At 45.5% G+C, this 18796-nt stretch overlaps 1 pseudogene; it reads right to left on the minus strand.

The window, feature by feature from the left end:
* Positions 1-12085: 12085 nt before the first annotated feature.
* On the minus strand, positions 12086-13263 carry LOC147710487 (ras-related protein Rab-39B pseudogene; annotated as a pseudogene).
* Positions 13264-18796: the final 5533 nt, after the last annotated feature.

Genomic DNA, 18796 nt, shown 5'->3' on the forward strand with positions numbered 1-18796 from the left:
TCAATACCACCACCAATACCAATAACAACACCATCACACCACCAGTACCACGACCACCACCACAAATACCACCACCATCAATCCCACCACCAATCCCAGCACCAATACCACTACCACCAATACTGCCACCACCAATACTGCCACCAATACTACCACCACCCATAACACTACCACCACTACAAATACAACCGCACCACCTCCCATACCACTACCAAAAATACCAATACCGCCACCAATACCACCAACACCATTAGTACCACCACAAATACCACCACCAATATTACCACCAATATTACCATCACCATCAATACCACTACCACCAATACCATCACCACCACCAATACCACTGCCACCACCACCAATACCCCCGCACCACCACCCATACCACTACCACCACAAATACCAATACCACCACTAATACCACCAGTACCACCACCAATACCACCATCAATATCACCACCACCAATACCACCACCAGTACCACCACCACAAATACCACTACCACCACCACCACCACCACCACTACCACCACCACCACCAATACTATCACCACCAGTACCACCACCACTAATACCACCACCACCAATACCACTCACACCAATACCACCACCGTTACCACCACCAATACCAGCACCACCAATACCACCAACTCCAATATCACCACAACAAATACCAATACTGCCACCACCAGTACCACCCCCCAGTACTACCACCAATACCACCACCACAAATATCAATGCCACCACCACCAATACCACCACCAATACCAATGCCACTTCAGTGCCTCTTGCTCACTAGTAATAGCACGAGGCCGAAGCTGCAGCCAAGACCCTACCTCCCTACCTCCCTCCATGCCTGCCATAAAGCACAGACCCCCTGCACCAGAAGGTGAAGCCAGGGCCCTACTATAGCTGGCGTGTTTTTTATTAGGACAAAGATAGCAATGATATTACGCAATGCCACACTGCACACTCAAATCAGGGAGAGACCAGGAAATAGCCCCCCCCCCTCCTCTTCCTCCTGAGCCGCGAAAGTGTAATCACAGAGTGAAAGGTATTGGAGCGCTTTGTTAGTGTTTATAGCTCGGATCATATGTAAGTCTCACTTCACACTTTGTGTCTGTGTAATTTACAACACTTACACATCTTCTTCGCTGCACTATTTTGCACTACTTTGAAGACATCGTAAGCTGGTCTCTTCCTCTGATATTTACAATCTAACAAGCAGTCGAGAAGGCCCTTTATTGCAATACAATAGGTCTTGCATTTGCGAGAGTTTAAGTATTAGCATTGTAAATGACAATGCCTTTTATTTATGTTTTAAAACCCAAAACATAAATAAAAGGCATTGTCATTTACAATGCCAATAGCTCAAACTCGCGTGAATTGGAGACCTATTGTATTGCAGATGCATGTTTAAATAATGATTATCTTGGATTTATTTCCGGTACTAAATAGGTATGTCAAGCGGGAATGTTTATGCATAATTTATACCACTTTGTAATGCCTAATCTGCAACACAAGAAAAGCTTGCCCGTTTGCACCAGTAAAAAGGTGGTGCTAGTCCAGCATTAATTAATGCCAAAGAACTCATAGGAATAATGTTTCCACGAGTTAGTCTCCATTTACACAGCAATACAACATGTACCAAATGCAGTGCTGCAATCATCAATTCATGTTTATACTTCATATTTACCAAGATTCTCTAAATGCGGGCCCCTGTTTTGGATACAACCTATGTGGGAAATGTCAATAAGGACCTCGTAAGTCTGTCATAAAAAACCCGATATCCTTCACCTTTCCATATTTTACTGAGATTTCTGCCATTGTTGGTATTGTATCACCTGCCCAGTCTAGTGTGGCTTCACTGCCTTCAGCTCTTCTGGAAATACCTTCATCAGGCATCCTGTGGAAACCAGATATGTGGGCTTTGAATATGAGCCTCCCCCTTAGTGGCAGTAGATTTCCAGTGCCCACATTTAGTGGTAGACATTCCTTCTGCAATGTGTGCCTTTGTTAGATTTTCCACCAGTGGGCTTCTATCCAAAATAGTTCCATTCATGACAGGTGCATCACTTTGGTCAGAAAAGCTCTGTTTCCTGATATAACCCTTTTAAATAAAATGGATGTAAATCAACGCCTAGATAGAGGCAGTTATCCATCCACACTGGTGGACAGAAATTCCACCAGCATGCTATAGATCAGACCCTTACTTTCATAGGGTAGCAGGATACCAAAAGGATGGGGATCTTGTGAATGCTTCATGTGAGACAATGGTTTACTAATTGGAGTGGCCTGGTGTCCACCACAAGTAATAAGGTTACCATATTGGTAGGTCCAGTCAAAGGTTTCAGTTAATTAAACCTGAGCTCAATCCCCACTAGCTGAGCACAGGGCAGATGGGCTTACCTTAGAGAAAATAAGTAAAGCAGTTAAAAGTAACAAAACTGTTAATAAGTTGAAAACACAATACAATATAAATCACACTCCAATTCTTTTGAGAACTACTGTGATGGAGTGCAAGTTGGATACATCAAGAAGATTGATCCAGCTAGGGTCCTGAAGTATGGACGTTTAAGGGGCAGATTTACAACAAGTAACGCAGCACGGCGCAGCAAGTCATTTTGCTGCGCCATGCTGCGTTAGTTTGGAAAGCACAGAGATGCAACATATTAACAAGAATATGCTGCATCTCTGTGCTTCCCCTGCGCTGGCGCACTAACTGCAGCCATGCGCTGGCGCAGGCACCCTTGCACCATGGTGCAAAGGTGCCTGCGTCATGGGGAGATTGTTTTTGTGCAGGAAGGGGCACCTTCCTGCACAAAAACAATCACTACAGGCATTTTCCTCTTTCAATGCGTGCTGTAGAATGCAGCACGCATTGAAAGAGGAAAAAAGGAGGAGAAATAAAAGAAATTCTCCTCCTTGCGCCTTGCTACGCCACCTCTAGGGTGGCGTAGCATTCACACGCATTTCCAGATTTACGATTTCTCGTAAATCTGGAGATGTGTCTTGTTCCATGGGTGTTGCGTGGGAACACCCACAGCAACACCCATGGGACGCCCCTTCCACATACAGTGCTGCGTGAGAAAGGGCCATATTTATAAGAAGAGGAAAAGTCACGCAGGGTGGCCTTTCCTCTCCTTGTAAAAATGGAGGAGCCCCCTGCGCCACCAGTACGTCACAAAAAGTGACGTAGTGGTGGCGCAGGGGGGTTGCAAATCTGCCCCAAAGTCTCTAAGTCAAATCTGAGAAGGGATTTTTTCGTTTTCCTAAACAAAAACTCTTCTCCACAGAAGGAAAACCTGATATTCAATCTGACGCTGTGGACTGCCTGTCAGATACTTTTCATGGCCAGTTCCCTTGAAGCTCCAGAGCAAAAGTTTTGAAAAAGTTCCCAAACCCTTGTTTGGTGCTCAAACAATCACAGTAGTACATTTCAAAGGCCCCCAGAACCTCAGGGAGCACTTAGACCCTCTCAGGGTGTCCAAGACCAGTGGTCACTGGCCAGCTGGGATTCTTCAAAGGAATGTCTTGTTCAGCTTTTATGTGTTCCTAGATCCACCTAGGAAATTATCCTCCTGATCACTGGAGATCTTTCCGTCAGGTCCTTCTCATAGGTCACAGAGAGTAGCAAGTCCTTTCTGCCTGGTTTCTTTTCACAAGTCCTGGACTGTTCGGAGGAATGCTGGGTGAGGGTTGTTCTATGTAGGGTTCACTGGCCAATGGGTGGGGGGACACCATAAGCCACTCCTTGTCACTCTCTGACCAATTGAGTAAGTGTTCCTGAGTATCGTCTCATTAAATAGACCTTCTAAAGATTCATCACACATTTTAATACGGAAGGATTCTAATATTAGAACTCACTTTTAGAATGGTAAACATTGATTTGATAGGGTAATTTTTACTATAGTAAATAGTTCTGTGGATGAGACAGACTATATCAATTTATTATGTGTGTTGTGGTTCATCCAACACAAAATTAAAGTCCAATTCCATTTAGTCAATCATAAATTAATACATGTTTTTCATAAACTTATCATATTAGATTGCTCAATTTTGATGCCTGTTACATTGGTGTATGGAATGAAAAGAAATCTATCCTCTAATCAAACATTGTCTTATGAGGTTATTGTTTATAAAGAAATCCCAATGTAAGCAATTTGATTTATTAATCTCTATCACAATTAAATCCTTTTTCTGTGTTTTGAAATCTTCCTCTAACTGTTTTGCTCCTGCTTGCTTGATGGACCACGGTATGTTATTTTTTACAATTTTTTTTTTGCTTTCATATAATAAATCTAAGTTGGCCATTAGTAACTATTATTGTTCCTATTGAATTATATTAGTTCATACCTAAATTCAACTGACATTTTCATTTCAGTTTGTATGCATTATATGATATATTTAAAAAGAGAACTAATTATACCTATGCGTTCTCATCTGAAACTAGGTAAGAGTTTTCATGATTAAATCAGAACAGGGGCTCATGTGATTTTCACTAGTGATACTAATAGGATCAGTTGCATTGCCCTAAGTGTCTGCAAATGTATATGGAGACAGTAGTGGTTGTGGAATCTTGTTTGGTGGGGTTCATCCATGAAGACCCCAAGCTTTTTTTGGTTTTGGAGCTCTGTTTTTTCCCCTTGTTTTTGCGTGAGACTCGCAAATGGGGTCTCCGTCACTGTGGATTTGCAGCCTCCAGGGCCCACATTTTAATAGAAGGCCAGCAACCTGTAGATGTCTTGGGAAAGGCGCGATAAGTGTAAACACTCATGTACATGTGTAATCTGAGCGAGGTAGAAGGTTATCTGACTAGGTCAACTAAGAACCTGTCTCTATTATAAGCGTCTTGCCACACAGTGATTTTAAGGCCTCATAATTCAATTGGGTCCTGAATGAAAAACTACATTCCCTTTTGGGTGAAGTTTCTGATTCCTGGTATTTTCACATTATGTAGTTTCAGGCCTTTTCACAAAGGGAATGTTAGGTGTGAATATACTGATTTGCAAATCTACTCCTGCTCATAGATGTAGGTCTGTATTTTTGTGCTATTCACCATTTCTGAGTATAGATTTAAACCCACACTTACACCATGTTTCCTCCTGCTCAATTCAGGGGGTGTTGACATATTAGATTGTATTTATGAGCATAAATTAAGGCTGGTAATTTATCACATGTAGGCGGACACCTCTGCCACAGTGGTGGAACCCTTCCTGTGGGAAAGTAAAGAGAACATTATTAAAGTTTATTATTCATTAACAAATAATTATACCTTTTTAATATAAAATATAAATGTAAAATAAGGTAAAGCATTTATGAACATATAACTAATAAAATAATTTATTTTGATGTTTTATTCCTCATACCACCAGTGTCTGCAACTCTCAGGAGACCGCATAATCGAACTGTCCACCCTGCGGTCACTGCATTCGTCCAGGGTCCTGACACCATACTGGAATAAATACAGGAATAAAATGAAATGTTACAGTACATCAATATAATAAACTAAATGCGTATTAAATAATTACATTATTGAAATATATGTATTTAATTTATAAACAATATTTCATGAAGAATAATTAAAAACGATCCCAACACATTTACATTTTTATTTAATATCTACAGCATTTTGTTAAAAGGTGTTTGGTGGACAACTAATTTGAAGAATTTTTAATTTTTTTTATGTTTCATTTTTTAATTTTATTTTCAAAGTTTATTATGTTTTAAAATAATAAAAGAATTGCTTAACACATATATATATATATATATATATATATATATATATATATATATATATTTATATGTAAATGAATTTATATAGCGCAAATCACCGAGCGGTTTCTAAGCGCTTGCTTAGGGAACCCGTCCTGGTATTCCCCTGTGAGATAATCCCGGCAGGGTATCCACAAGGTGAAAGCCAGGCATCCCACCGCGAGGGGCCGTTGTGGAGATTAAGCAAGCTATTGCCCAGAGTCGCAGACTGTGAACCCGTGGATCGAGTAGGCACCGGAGCAAGAATTGTCGAGTCCATGGACATTTTAGGACTCAAGACCCCGCCGAGCCGGGAATTGAACCCTGGTCCCGGGCTGACCTCTGCTTCCAGGTCTGCCTCCTCTAACCAGTGAGCCACACTTATATATATATATACACTTTTTAAAATTAAATGAATATATGTTTTTTTAAGAATCAAATTAATTTTATTTATTTAACATTATTTCCTAAGGGGAGTCCCTGCCTCCATTACTTTCTATGTGAGTGTGTTGTAGCCATATGTTGTGCTTGACTTTCTCTAAGGCTGGGCTAGAGTACATTTACTATTTTCACATTTATGGGTGTACAAGAGTACAGTTTGTGAATAGCAATGTGCTTACTCTTTTGGGGGCTGGTGTTTCTTGTAGCTGTGGTCCTTCTCATAGGTCACAGAGAGTAGCAAGTCCTTTCTGCCTGGTTTCTTTTCACAAGTCCTGGACTGTTCGGAGGAATGCTGGGTGAGGGTTGTTCTATGTAGGGTTCACTGGCCAATGGGTGGGGGGACACCATAAGCCACTCCTTGTCACTCTCTGACCAATTGAGTAAGTGTTCCTGAGTATCGTCTCATTAAATAGACCTTCTAAAGATTCATCACACATTTTAATACGGAAGGATTCTAATATTAGAACTCACTTTTAGAATGGTAAACATTGATTTGATAGGGTAATTTTTACTATAGTAAATAGTTCTGTGGATGAGACAGACTATATCAATTTATTATGTGTGTTGTGGTTCATCCAACACAAAATTAAAGTCCAATTCCATTTAGTCAATCATAAATTAATACATGTTTTTCATAAACTTATCATATTAGATTGCTCAATTTTGATGCCTGTTACATTGGTGTATGGAATGAAAAGAAATCTATCCTCTAATCAAACATTGTCTTATGAGGTTATTGTTTATAAAGAAATCCCAATGTAAGCAATTTGATTTATTAATCTCTATCACAATTAAATCCTTTTTCTGTGTTTTGAAATCTTCCTCTAACTGTTTTGCTCCTGCTTGCTTGATGGACCACGGTATGTTATTTTTTACAATTTTTTTTTTGCTTTCATATAATAAATCTAAGTTGGCCATTAGTAACTATTAATTTTCCTATTGAATTATATTAGTTCATACTTAAATTCAACTGACATTTTCATTTCAGTTTGTATGCATTATATGATATATTTAAAAAGAGAACTAATTATACCTATGCGTTCTCATCTGAAACCAGGTAAGAGTTTTCATGATTAAATCAGAACAGGGGCTCATGTGATTTTCACTAGTGATACTAATAGGATCAGTTGCATTGCCCTAAGTGTCTGCAAATGTATATGGAGACAGTAGTGGTTGTGGAATCTTTTTTGGTGGGGTTCATCCATGAAGACCCCAAGCTTTTTTTGGTTTTGGAGCTCTGTTTTTTCCCCTTGTTTTTGCGTGAGACTCGCAAATGGGGTCTCCGTCACTGTGGATTTGCAGCCTCCAGGGCCCACATTTTAATAGAAGGCCAGCAACCTGTAGATGTCTTGGGAAAGGCGCGATAAGTGTAAACACTCATGTACATGTGTAATCTGAGCGAGGTAGAAGGTTATCTGACTAGGTCAACTAAGAACCTGTCTCTATTATAAGCGTCTTGCCACACAGTGATTTTAAGGCCTCATAATTCAATTGGGTCCTGAATGAAAAACTACATTCCTCTTTTGGGGGCTGGTGTTTCTTGTAGCTTGTCCTTCTCCAAAACCCTCTTTACTTTTCCCTACCCCCCTCCCATTTAGTAGTAAGAGATGTTCACCATTTTCTTACCATTCCCCCCCGGCTCATTCAAGATTTACTACTAAGAAGTACATTTATATGTGTCGAGATCTCCCCACAGAAAAGATTGGACTGGTGGCCAGGGAGATTTACACTCATAGGTAGTGTTACTGAAATGCTACTTTATAGGACACAAAATGCTGTTTGTGAATCGGCCCTTCGTGTGTAAACTATAATAAATTATAACGTTTTAATACTCAATGGAACAAAGGCCAGAGTTACTGCCTTTTACACAAATTCATTGTTCTAGAGATCAGGTGAAAGATCACATTTACTATAGCTGAATAGTTGCATAAACTTGAGTATAATTCTCTTTATCTCCCACTAAAGAAATCTCCTCTTTAGCTGTTTGTATGGTGATTATTTTTGCTGTGGTCACCAGCTGGCAGGTCAAAGATGCCATTGAATAATAGGCCAGTACCTGGGGAGATAAGGTTCTCCTGCTGGAGGAAGCGGTGGGGATGTGAATTTCAGGAGCTGTTAGCGTAAACCCCTGCTTGTCAATTCGGTCAAGGGATATTCTCAGCCTGAACAATTGAGACTCGACAGATTTCTGTCTTCAGTGCTCATCAGGAAGCTCCTTTCAAGTTTGAGAGGGATGTAGAAGGTCTGAGTGGGTAGAGGCAAGCAAAGAGATCTGATGTGATCTTATTTTTATGAGATTACCCATCTTAAATCTTTCCTAGCATGCATTGCAGCGGTAGGACATTCAAAGGACTGGCTTCTGTCTGTGTCAGTTAGAGAAGAAGGGATGATGCAGCAGCTGCTATAGACTGGGTTTAGTCATTGACATATTTCTTCACCTTCACTTATAACCCTTCCCCCACTCTGCACATGCAGGATGAGCTGAAAAAGAGCGGCGTAGAAGAAGGACCAGCCCCACTGTTGATTCCGGTTAGTGGTCTTGCTGATGCACCAACTTGTGACTTGTATTGATTGACTCTCTCAAAGTTTCTGTCTAGGGCTGGTGGCACCGGCTCTCTGGTTCTCCCATTTTGAGTGCTGTAGCTCTCTACAGGAAAGGTCACTGTGGACTCTTGCTGTGAGTGGACCCGCTAAAGGACCATGAAGGACGGCGTGGCTGGTTCAGAGCCCTTACAGTGAAGCTTCTGGTGCCAGGACGAGGATCCAGAGGTTCAGGATCTGTCAGGGGCTGAAGAAGGCCACTAATGGTGGCGCTGAGGGACATCAGTAGTGCTTGCACAGACGGTGCTGGCCATTGTGTGGTCTGAGCCCAATGTGATGGCACATTTTCAAGTTTCAGCCTTTTGATGCGGGCATCAGCAGACAGTATGTAGCATGATTGGGCGCTTTTTGGGACTATTGCCCATTGAATCTGTTTGATGACTTTACCCTTTTGACCATATGCCCCCGCTGCCGTCTGTCCTTGTAGCTTGTCATCCTGTGAGTCAAGCCGAGCACATGCTTGGGGTTCTGGATCCATCTGGTGCTCCTACATCTGGTCCACATCGAGCATTTCTGCTCCGCACATTCAGGTGTTTGGTTAGAGGAGAGATGCAACCACTCAAAAAAAGATAAGCGTGAAGCAATGGAGCAGCTGTGGTTTACTCAGAGAAAGAGAAAAATTAAACAGGAGCATGGCCACACAAAAGGAGAGTGGCATTGCTCCTTTGAAAGTGAAAAGAAAGCATTGCTGGTTTTTAGGCAGCCATAATACACATTTAGCTTTTTTGAAGGCGATTCGCAACTTCCCGCCATAAACAAACAAGCATTTACAATGCAATGGTTTCGCCTTTTGAAAAGTTTGAGCTATTGGCACTGTAAATGACAAAATTTGTATTTATGTGTTGGTCTTCACAACAGATAAATAAATGGCATTGTCATTTACAATGCCAATAGTTTAATCTCTGGCAAATGCCACACAAAGACACACATACAGACACATACAGACACACACAGACCCACACACACCAACAGAGCCCCCCCAACACACGCACAAGCAGGCAACAGGGGCACACAGAGGCACAAGCAGGCAACAGGGGCACACAGAGGCACAAGCAGGCAACAGGGGCACACAGAGGCACAAGCAGGCAACAGGGGCACACAGAAGCACAAGCAGGCAATTATTATTTTAGTTTCAAGTCACCATACCTAGAAAAGACATTATGTAAATGCAAAGATTGTTTGCTAAGTGTTTGTGAGTATATCTGGCTGCACCAGGTTTGAAGTGTGCTTACATCGGCACAGTGGCTGTAGTGGGGTTTGTGGAGGGTTTTTGTTTAAATCTGACTGGAAGGGTTGAAATGATGAGTGGTCTTCCCGCGCAGCTTCTGATCTGCTCTACAATGGCTGTCACATCCCTCCACACGGACCCATCCTTGCACCCCTTGCCCCCAGACATCACTCCACTTACCACCGGCGGCTTCTTCATGGTGAGCCCTGTGCGGGGCGGCTCAGGCGGTGCTCCCCGGGCACCCCCGCCTCCTGGCGCCTTCCATTGTATGCTGTCCGCCGGTCTGGTGCTCCGGGAGCAGTGAGGCTGCGAGCCCTGGTTCGGAGCTGCTGCTGCTGAGCTGCAGATTGAAGGCAGCGTTCAGCAGCACTCTCTTTGGGCTTCCAGTGATATCCACACACACCGCCGCCTCCCGCCGTCTCTGCTGGGTCCTAAAGCCCGCCCCCGCCATCAGCTTCGGTGTTTCATAGACACGCTCATCTCCAAAGCTAAGCATGTTTCCTAGAGCATTTCACCATGTGTGTGCCTTACCTAATGACGAGGGGTTATTACCTAACGTGCCTTTACTTTGACCAGTGTAAAACGCAGAAAAAACAGCATGCTGTAGATTTTACACTTCTACGTTTTATCTAACAGGAATGATTCTCGCAACTGAAATACCGACTTATTCCGATGATCCTTTTATAATTTGATTGGGTCGAGGCGGGGCTTTCTGATGTTTCCTGCAGAGCCGAAATTTAAATAAATTGCACTTCCGTTGTGAACTTGGCATCAAGTATTTTATTTTATGCATTTTCGCTGTCTCTCGTCATATTTACATAGACAGAGACTGTGTTCAATTGGGTCTATATTTAAGTACCGAGGTGAGCACTTGCTCGCGCAGCTCCAGGTGTGGCGGAGGGGCAGACGGAGGCGTGCTCTGCCTCCTCATAGCTGACAGACACCGTGTGTAGCCTCCATCAGCAGGCAGGTGATGTCTGCCGCAACCTCGGGTCTGCCGGATCATATCCCAGCAGGACTGACTCCCGGCCCCGCGGAGCAACAGCGGACTGCGCCTCTAATGGGGTCTAACCGAGAAGTGACATGTCAGCAGGGCAAGAAGGAGGGAGGCTCGGGAGGGGTAAGTGCCGCACCCGGAATTAGAGCGAGCAGACCCTTGCCGGCCAAGGACTCCCGCACACCAGCCTCTCTCTCTCACCTTGTGATCTGTGGCATGTATCCTCGGGTGGAGAGACCGAGTTTGGAACGTCCCGCGGGGAGGCAAAGCCGATATACCAATAAGGCCAAGTATACAAAAGAGAGCGATTAAGAATCTGGGAAGAGCGGAAAGATAGTGGATCCGCCACACCATACAAAATTAGATCATTAAAATATACAAACTCCTGTGGTACATCTGTTTCACATTTTAGGACGGAGTAGAAAGAGCAACATAAAAACACATAAAAACAGTAATTAAATATAAAAGTTTTGGCAAATAGGATTTCTCCAAGGGCTGAAAGTTAGTTCACACAACAAAAGAAAAATCACAGTAAATGGATTTGAGCGTCCTCCGAGATCTGTAAAGTCGGGTACAAGTCCCAGGGAAGGCTAAAGAAGGCTTGGAGTTCACAAATGTAAAGTCTAATGGAACAGAGTTACAAATAATTTGAACAAACCCTTGGGTTGCACTAGTTTGAAGCTTTACTTTAAACCAATGCTACACAGACAATTGGCCTTTGGTGCATGCGCATCAACCCACACACACACATACATATGTTGTACCCTCTTACTTTTTCTCAAAACAATGCAACATTTTTATTCACACACCCACGATAGGCAGTGCAGGCTTTAAATGAAAGCTCACCTGCCAAATCACAGCACAAGCCATCCCTCAGGGCCTGCACCAAATATCTTGCTATTGCAACCCAGTCGAGTCCCAGACAGACAACCTCTTGAGCAAGTCACCCCAGCACTGAGCACTCTGCCAAGAACCCCATTCTATGCCAGTGGGGAGGCATCATTAGCACCCACCAGTGTCCTGTTCCCAAGAGCACTAGATATGACACTACTGGGACATTCACTCAGACCATCACACTAGCAGTGTCTTCAGCTAAACACCCCACTGGGGCCTCACTCCCACCATCCTTCCTGGTTCTCATCCTAGCAGCACAAAGAGGAAACCCCTTTAATTGAGATGGCCCAGCAGGCGGCACTTCGGTGGAAGGTTCTCCCTCCCACTTATACTAAAGTACATGGATTGTGGATACATAAAATTATAAAATAAATATTAAGAACAGTTTATAAAAAATGCTGTAGTGTAAACATCATCCCGACTGCACAGGCTTACCCCTCTTATTTATACAGCTGGAGGTGGTCCTCGCCACCTTGATTACAGTTATTGCTATCAATGTTCATTGCCAACTCTTCAACTTTCCCTCTTGGCACTACACTTCTTCACCAAGCGTCCGGTGCTAGCAACATGTGATGAACTGCACTTCTTTCCTAATAGCCTTCAATAGAAGTGTCCCAGCATTGTCCCACTCAGCACTGGCACTGGCTTGCAGTCTTTTCTTTCTTGGGAGTGAAGTTATGAACCCTAAAAACCACCTTCACTCCATCCCAGCCTTCAGAAGGGACAACCATACCTCGGTCTACAGCCCCATGGGTGACCGCATCATAGATTTTGGTTGCAAGGGTGTGGAATAGGTGGTCTACGTTTAAGTTGCTCTTGGCTGATGTTTCGATGTAGGTCATGCCCAGATGAGCAGCCCAGGCTGCAGCCTCCTCACTAGGCACAAGATAGCCAGAATCCCGGTCGCTTTTCTGTCCCACCAGCACAAAGACAGCCCGTTCGGAAAGCACATTCATGGCCTCCATATACCAGTCGTCCAAGGAAAGGAAGGTGGACCGATTACTCCGATCAAAGACCAGGAGAACACCAACAGCATTACGATAGAAAGACCGTGTAATGCACCTGAAGCGCTCCTGCCCCGCAGTGTCCCACATCTGCAGCTTGACCCGCACGCCGGGCGCCAGCGTCAGCATCTTCACGTGGAACTCCACGCCCAGGGTGCACACCGCCTGCTCCAGGAAGGACTTCTCGGTGTAGCGCTGCACCAGCGACGTCTTCCCCGCCGTGGCGTCCCCCAGCAGGATGACTCGGAACTGGTAGTGCCAGTCGGCGGCGCGGACGGGGGCAGGGGAGGTGCGGTGGTGGCGGTCCATGCCTGCAGAGCCAAGCGGTGTTTGTAGTGGTCCCATTCACTGCCTGCCTGTGGGGAGGGCCGGGGGCTCCAAACAACTCGACGAAGCCCGCCCTCCCCACACTTCTAGCTCTGCCCACTCTCCCTGTTCCCCATGGCTTTCCTCTCTCTCTTTCGGCCACCCCCACCCTTTCACCCGGGAAGATCGTGCTTGGCCTCCTCCTCCGCCTTCTTCCTCTGCAGGCCCCGGTCCGCCAGGGTCATCAGGTAGGCCCACACCTCGCTCCTCGGCCGGGGGGCACGAGCGGGCCCTGGGGGGGCCTGGAGCGGCCCGGGAGAGGTCCAGACGGAGCCGCTGTGTCCCGCCCGCCTCCATGGAGCTGTGTCCAGGCTCAGCCTCCAGGAAAGAAGCGGGAGGGGGCGGGAAAGGGGGAGGAGAGAGCTGACGACGGCCGGCCGGGGCAGAAGGCGGGCATCAGAGAGAAGCGGGAGGGGGCGGGAAAGGGGGAGGAGAGAGCTGACGACGGCCGGCCGGAGCAGAAGACGGGCACCAGGAACAAGCGCGGGAGAGAACAAGGGGGGCGGGAGAGTACACGAACGGCGGGAGGGGGGCGGGAGAGGAAGAGGGAGGCGGGAGAGTACACGAACGGCGGGAGGGGGGCGGGAGAGGACGAGGGAGGCGGGAGAGGGGCAGCTAGGAACAAATAAGGAGACCCGAGCAGCAAGGGAGGTGCCGGCAATGCCGGAACAGACTCGGGGGCGTTCCCGGCGTCGCGTGACGTCGGCAAAAGCCAAAGAATCTCGGGAACGCCCCCGTGTCTGGTCCGGCATTGATGGACAGGCCCCTCGTCCAATGGCTAGGCTCCATTTATGGAGCTAGCCAATGGGACGGGGGGCGTGTTCCAGAGTGCCTTACTGTACTCAATAGATTTCTCTGGAGGAGGAGCCTAACGGCTCCGCCCCCCAGCGAAACCTAAAAACTGGCCACAAGCGTTTGAGCTCCCAGTGAGAGAGCTGATAAGCATTTCTTTATGTGTATTTCTAATAAGAGAGCAGGGGGGCATATGTAATGGAGAAGTGGCAGAGAAAGGGGTTATAGCCTTCTTGGCTTAAGGCCTCTCTCCGCCACTTCAGAAACGCAGGGCTGTACCATATTTACAAGAATATGGTGCAGCCCTGCGTTTCCCCCGTAGTGCAAGACTGCCTGCATTGAGGGGAAGATTGTTTATGTGTAGGATGTCCCCCTTCCTGCACATAAACAATCTTTAAATGATGTTTTGTAACTTCTATGTGTGCTGTTTAATGCACACATGGAAGTTGCAAAACAGCATTTCTAAAAAATGATTGTTTATGTACAGGAAGGTAGACCTTCCTGTACATAATCACTCTTTGGCCTTTTGCTGTTGTTATGTGTGCTGCACAAGGCAGCACACATGAAAACAGCAAAAAGCTGCCAGGGAAGACCAGGTTTTCCCCTGATCTTAATTATGTCACTGCCTCCTATTTACTCCTCCCTTGTAAATAGGAGGCAGCGTCCGAATAAAAGGGAGTTGCAGTGCAACGCCCACAGCAACACCCATTGCCGTTCCCTTTCATGCTAAGCATAGTATGAAAGGGGGCCTTATTAACAAGGCAGCGTTAAGCCACGTTAAGTGGCTTAAAGCTGCCTTGTAAATACGGCGAAGCCCCTATCGCCACAGGAACGCCGCAAAAAGTGACGTTCTCTCAGTGATGGGGGCTTGTACATATGCCCCCAGATGTTATCATTCTAGGTCTGGCAGATGTGTTAACTTGTCTCTGCATTGAGAATCTGAGAAGGTTATTAGGTATGGGATGTCATGCACCGGCCTAAGAAAGCACAGTTTTATGCTACCACTGAAAGGTTTTACAACAGTATGTAATGCTTTGCGCCATGTGACTGAACAACGTCAGTAAATATCACCTTTAATTTTAGTGTAAATGCAAAATAAATTCTGTTGTGGTGTATTCTTACATAGATGTACTGAAGGTCGATGGAGCACATACAACATGTCCTTAAGCTTTCTTTCTCACATAAAGTTACCCCGGAAGCAGGAGTGGACTCACTCATGGCAGTAGGCTGTTGACCAGTCTGAGAACGAAAAGCAGCCCTGGCAAAAATGTTCAAGCCAGCTCCGCCCTCTCCACTTCTTCTCCACTCTCTTTCCATCTATTCAGTTTCTGCCTCCTTCTATCTTCTCTCTCTCGCCTTCCCCATCCTCCGTCGTCTTTCCTCTCTCTCAGTCGTTGCTGTCGCTCCCACCGTGTCTGCTGCAATGACAGAGTTGCCAGTGTAGGCCCTGGGGCTTACAAAACACAGGGGCATATTATCAAGGGGGTTTATCTCTGCTTTTTTTGCTTTAAAAGCCAAGAAAGCGGAGATAAAATTATCTCCCTATTACCTAGCTGTCGCTAACACCAGTTAGCAACAGCTAGTAGGAGATAGTGACCATCTTGGGCCCCACTTTGCATGTCAGTGATATTTATCACTAATGACATGCAAAGTGGGCGTGCCAAGATGTTAGCGACTGGAAACAGTCGCTAACATCTCTATCTCCTATTACCAACTTTTGGAGATATTCGCGCTATGCGCGAATATCTCCAAAAGCTAACACCTGCCCTGAGCAGTTCTTAGCCATGTTATCCACTGGGAGGTGGATAACATGGCTAAGAGCATTACCTCGGTAATGCATGAATATCGCTGACTTTTCAGCGATATTCATGCATTGCGGCCGATTTTTATCGCATTTGCGATAAACCTTGGTAATACCAAGGTTTATCTGCGATAAAAATCGCCGCAGCTCGGCGATAATTTTTTCACGCTAACCAAGCAATAGCGATAATCATCGCTATTGCTTGGTAATATGCCCCACAGGAACTATTTAGGAGGCCCTACCAGCACTTTTGCGCTGTCAGAATGTCACTTTATTGATGTTCTGGTGGCACATTCTGCCACAGCATATTTATACGCAGAAAATTGTGTGAAAGGGGCGTTCCATGGGTGTTGTTGTGGGTGTCCCCAAGCAACACCCATGGAACCTGACACATTTCCAGATTTACGAGAAATTGTAAACCTGGGAATATGTCAGAACCTAATGCCACTCCAGGGGAGGCGTTAGGAAGGCTCAACAAGGAGAAATGTTTTTATTTCTCCTTGCCCTTTCCTTTTTGCATGTGTGCTGCATTCTGTGGCACACATAGAAAAAGGAATTCGCCTCTTGTGATTGATTTTGTGCAGGAAGATGTCCCTTCCTGCACAAAATCAATCAGCTCCGCAACCCAGGCACCCTTGCACGATCGTGCAAGGGTGCCTGCGTTGGTTGGTGCAAGACAGCCCATTGTGCGCTGGCGAAAAGCACAGGAATGTGCCGTATCACATAGATATTTACAAAAAGGGGTGGTTAGTCTGCCCTGTTCCCATGATGCACTGGGCCAGGGACAGACTGATTTGCACATAGCCAGGTTCTGAGCTGGGATGGGGCAGTGAGATAAATAACGGTGATGGATCAAGCCCTGATCTTTGGACTGGGTAAGAGTGGTCTGTTTAACTCAGACACTCTGTTCATCACCACCCCCTTTTCTAAATCGTTTTTGGCCACTATAGGTGTGGCAGGGTATACTCAGACATGAGTCCCTTTCTCACTGCTCCATCAGGATTCAAGCAAGCCGGGCCGAAGAAGGCTGAAATGCCAGAAACCGGTCCCCGGTAGCTTGTCTCCTTTCTGGTGAAGAATTGGCTTGGTAGTTTAGTCTGCCCTGTTCCCATGATGCACTGGGCCAGGGACAGACTGATTTGCATATAGCCAGGTTCTGAGCTGGGATGGGGCAGTGAGATAAATAACGGTGATGGATCAAGCCCTGATCTTTGGACTGGGTAAGAGTGGTCTGTTTAACTCAGACACTCTGTTCATCACCACCCCCTTTTCTAAATCGTTTTTGGCCACTATAGGTGTGGCAGGGTATACTCAGACATGAGTCCCTTTCTCACTGCTCCATCAGGATTCAAGCAAGCCGGGCCGAAGAAGGCTGAAATGCCAGAAACCGGTCCCCGGTAGCTTGTCTCCTTTCTGGTGAAGAATTGGCTTGGTAGTTTAGTCTGCCCTGTTCCCATGATGCACTGGGCCAGGGACAGACTGATTTGCATATAGCCAGGTTCTGAGCTGGGATGGGGCAGTGAGATAAATAACGGTGATGGATCAAGCCCTGATCTTTGGACTGGGTAAGAGTGGTCTGTTTAACTCAGACACTCTGTTCATCACCACCCCCTTTTCTAAATCGTTTTTGGCCACTATAGGTGTGGCAGGGTATACTCAGACATGAGTCCCTTTCTCACTGCTCCATCAGGATTCAAGCAAGCCGGGCCGAAGAAGGCTGAAATGCCAGAAACCGGTCCCCAGTAGCTTGTCTCCTTTCTGGTGAAGAATTGGCTTGGTAGTTTAGTCTGCCCTGTTCCCATGATGCACTGGGCCAGGGACAGACTGATTTGCATATAGCCAGGTTCTGAGCTGGGATGGGGCAGTGAGATAAATAACGGTGATGGATCAAGCCCTGATCTTTGGACTGGGTAAGAGTGGTCTGTTTAACTCAGACACTCTGTTCATCACCACCCCCTTTTCTAAATCGTATCACATAGATATGGCGCACTCTTGCCCTTATGTTTTGACGTAGGGCAGTGCAGCAAGATTCCTTACGGCGCTGCCTATGCCAAAACCTCATGAATGAAGCCCATAGCCCCCAAAGACTCCTTCCCACCAGTGAAATATCCAATGAGATATATGACAAGACCAGCCCTGAGTAGGATCCATACATACCACACAGCTGTGATTGAGTAGTGTGTGTATGTGTCTGTAATTGTGTGCAGATGTGTGCGTCTGATCACACTCACCCTAATTTCAAGCCATTTCCTTATCACAATAACACTGTATGGATGTGAAGCTACACCAGAATAATTATTCGACTACAGGCCCCTCCGTGGAAGATTACAAGATAAAGTGGTGTTTTTTTTGGGAAAAATGATGACCATGATGTAAAACTATTGTGAGGGTGACTTTCCATCACTTCCATGTCTGATTTAACCTTTCTTGGTAGACAAATGTCTGTTGTGGAACACTGACTGTCACATCCTTACTGTATGTTCTGCTTCCCACATTGATTTTGTTGGTGTTCGAGCATTATTCCAGTCTTTGCTGGACTGAAGGACAACTAAAGTGTGCCCTACCTCTGGTCGGCAAATAATGTCTCCTTCCTCAGTAAGCTCTAGGGAGCCTGATGGTTGAAGGCAACTGATTAGTATGCAGGGTGTAATGACCAGATTCTCAGACCAGATAGAACCAGCTCACTGAGCAACACCAACCAGGCCAAAACGTAACCACCTCCCTCCTCAGGGCCATCTATCCAGGCACCTGGGTACCTACCTGAGGATGGGGAACTCGCAATATACAAGCTCATATCATCAGAAACACCACTAAATCTATAGGGATTACTAGGAATACTCACTGATTACTAAGGACGTCCATGCCCTACACCACACTCATACCTCATAGTCTCGCGACCACATGGGTCCAGACTAATCT

The sequence above is a fragment of the Lissotriton vulgaris genome, chromosome 5, assembly GCF_964263255.1.
Source record: "Lissotriton vulgaris chromosome 5, aLisVul1.2, whole genome shotgun sequence".
NCBI classification, from domain to species: Eukaryota; Metazoa; Chordata; class Amphibia; order Caudata; family Salamandridae; genus Lissotriton; species Lissotriton vulgaris.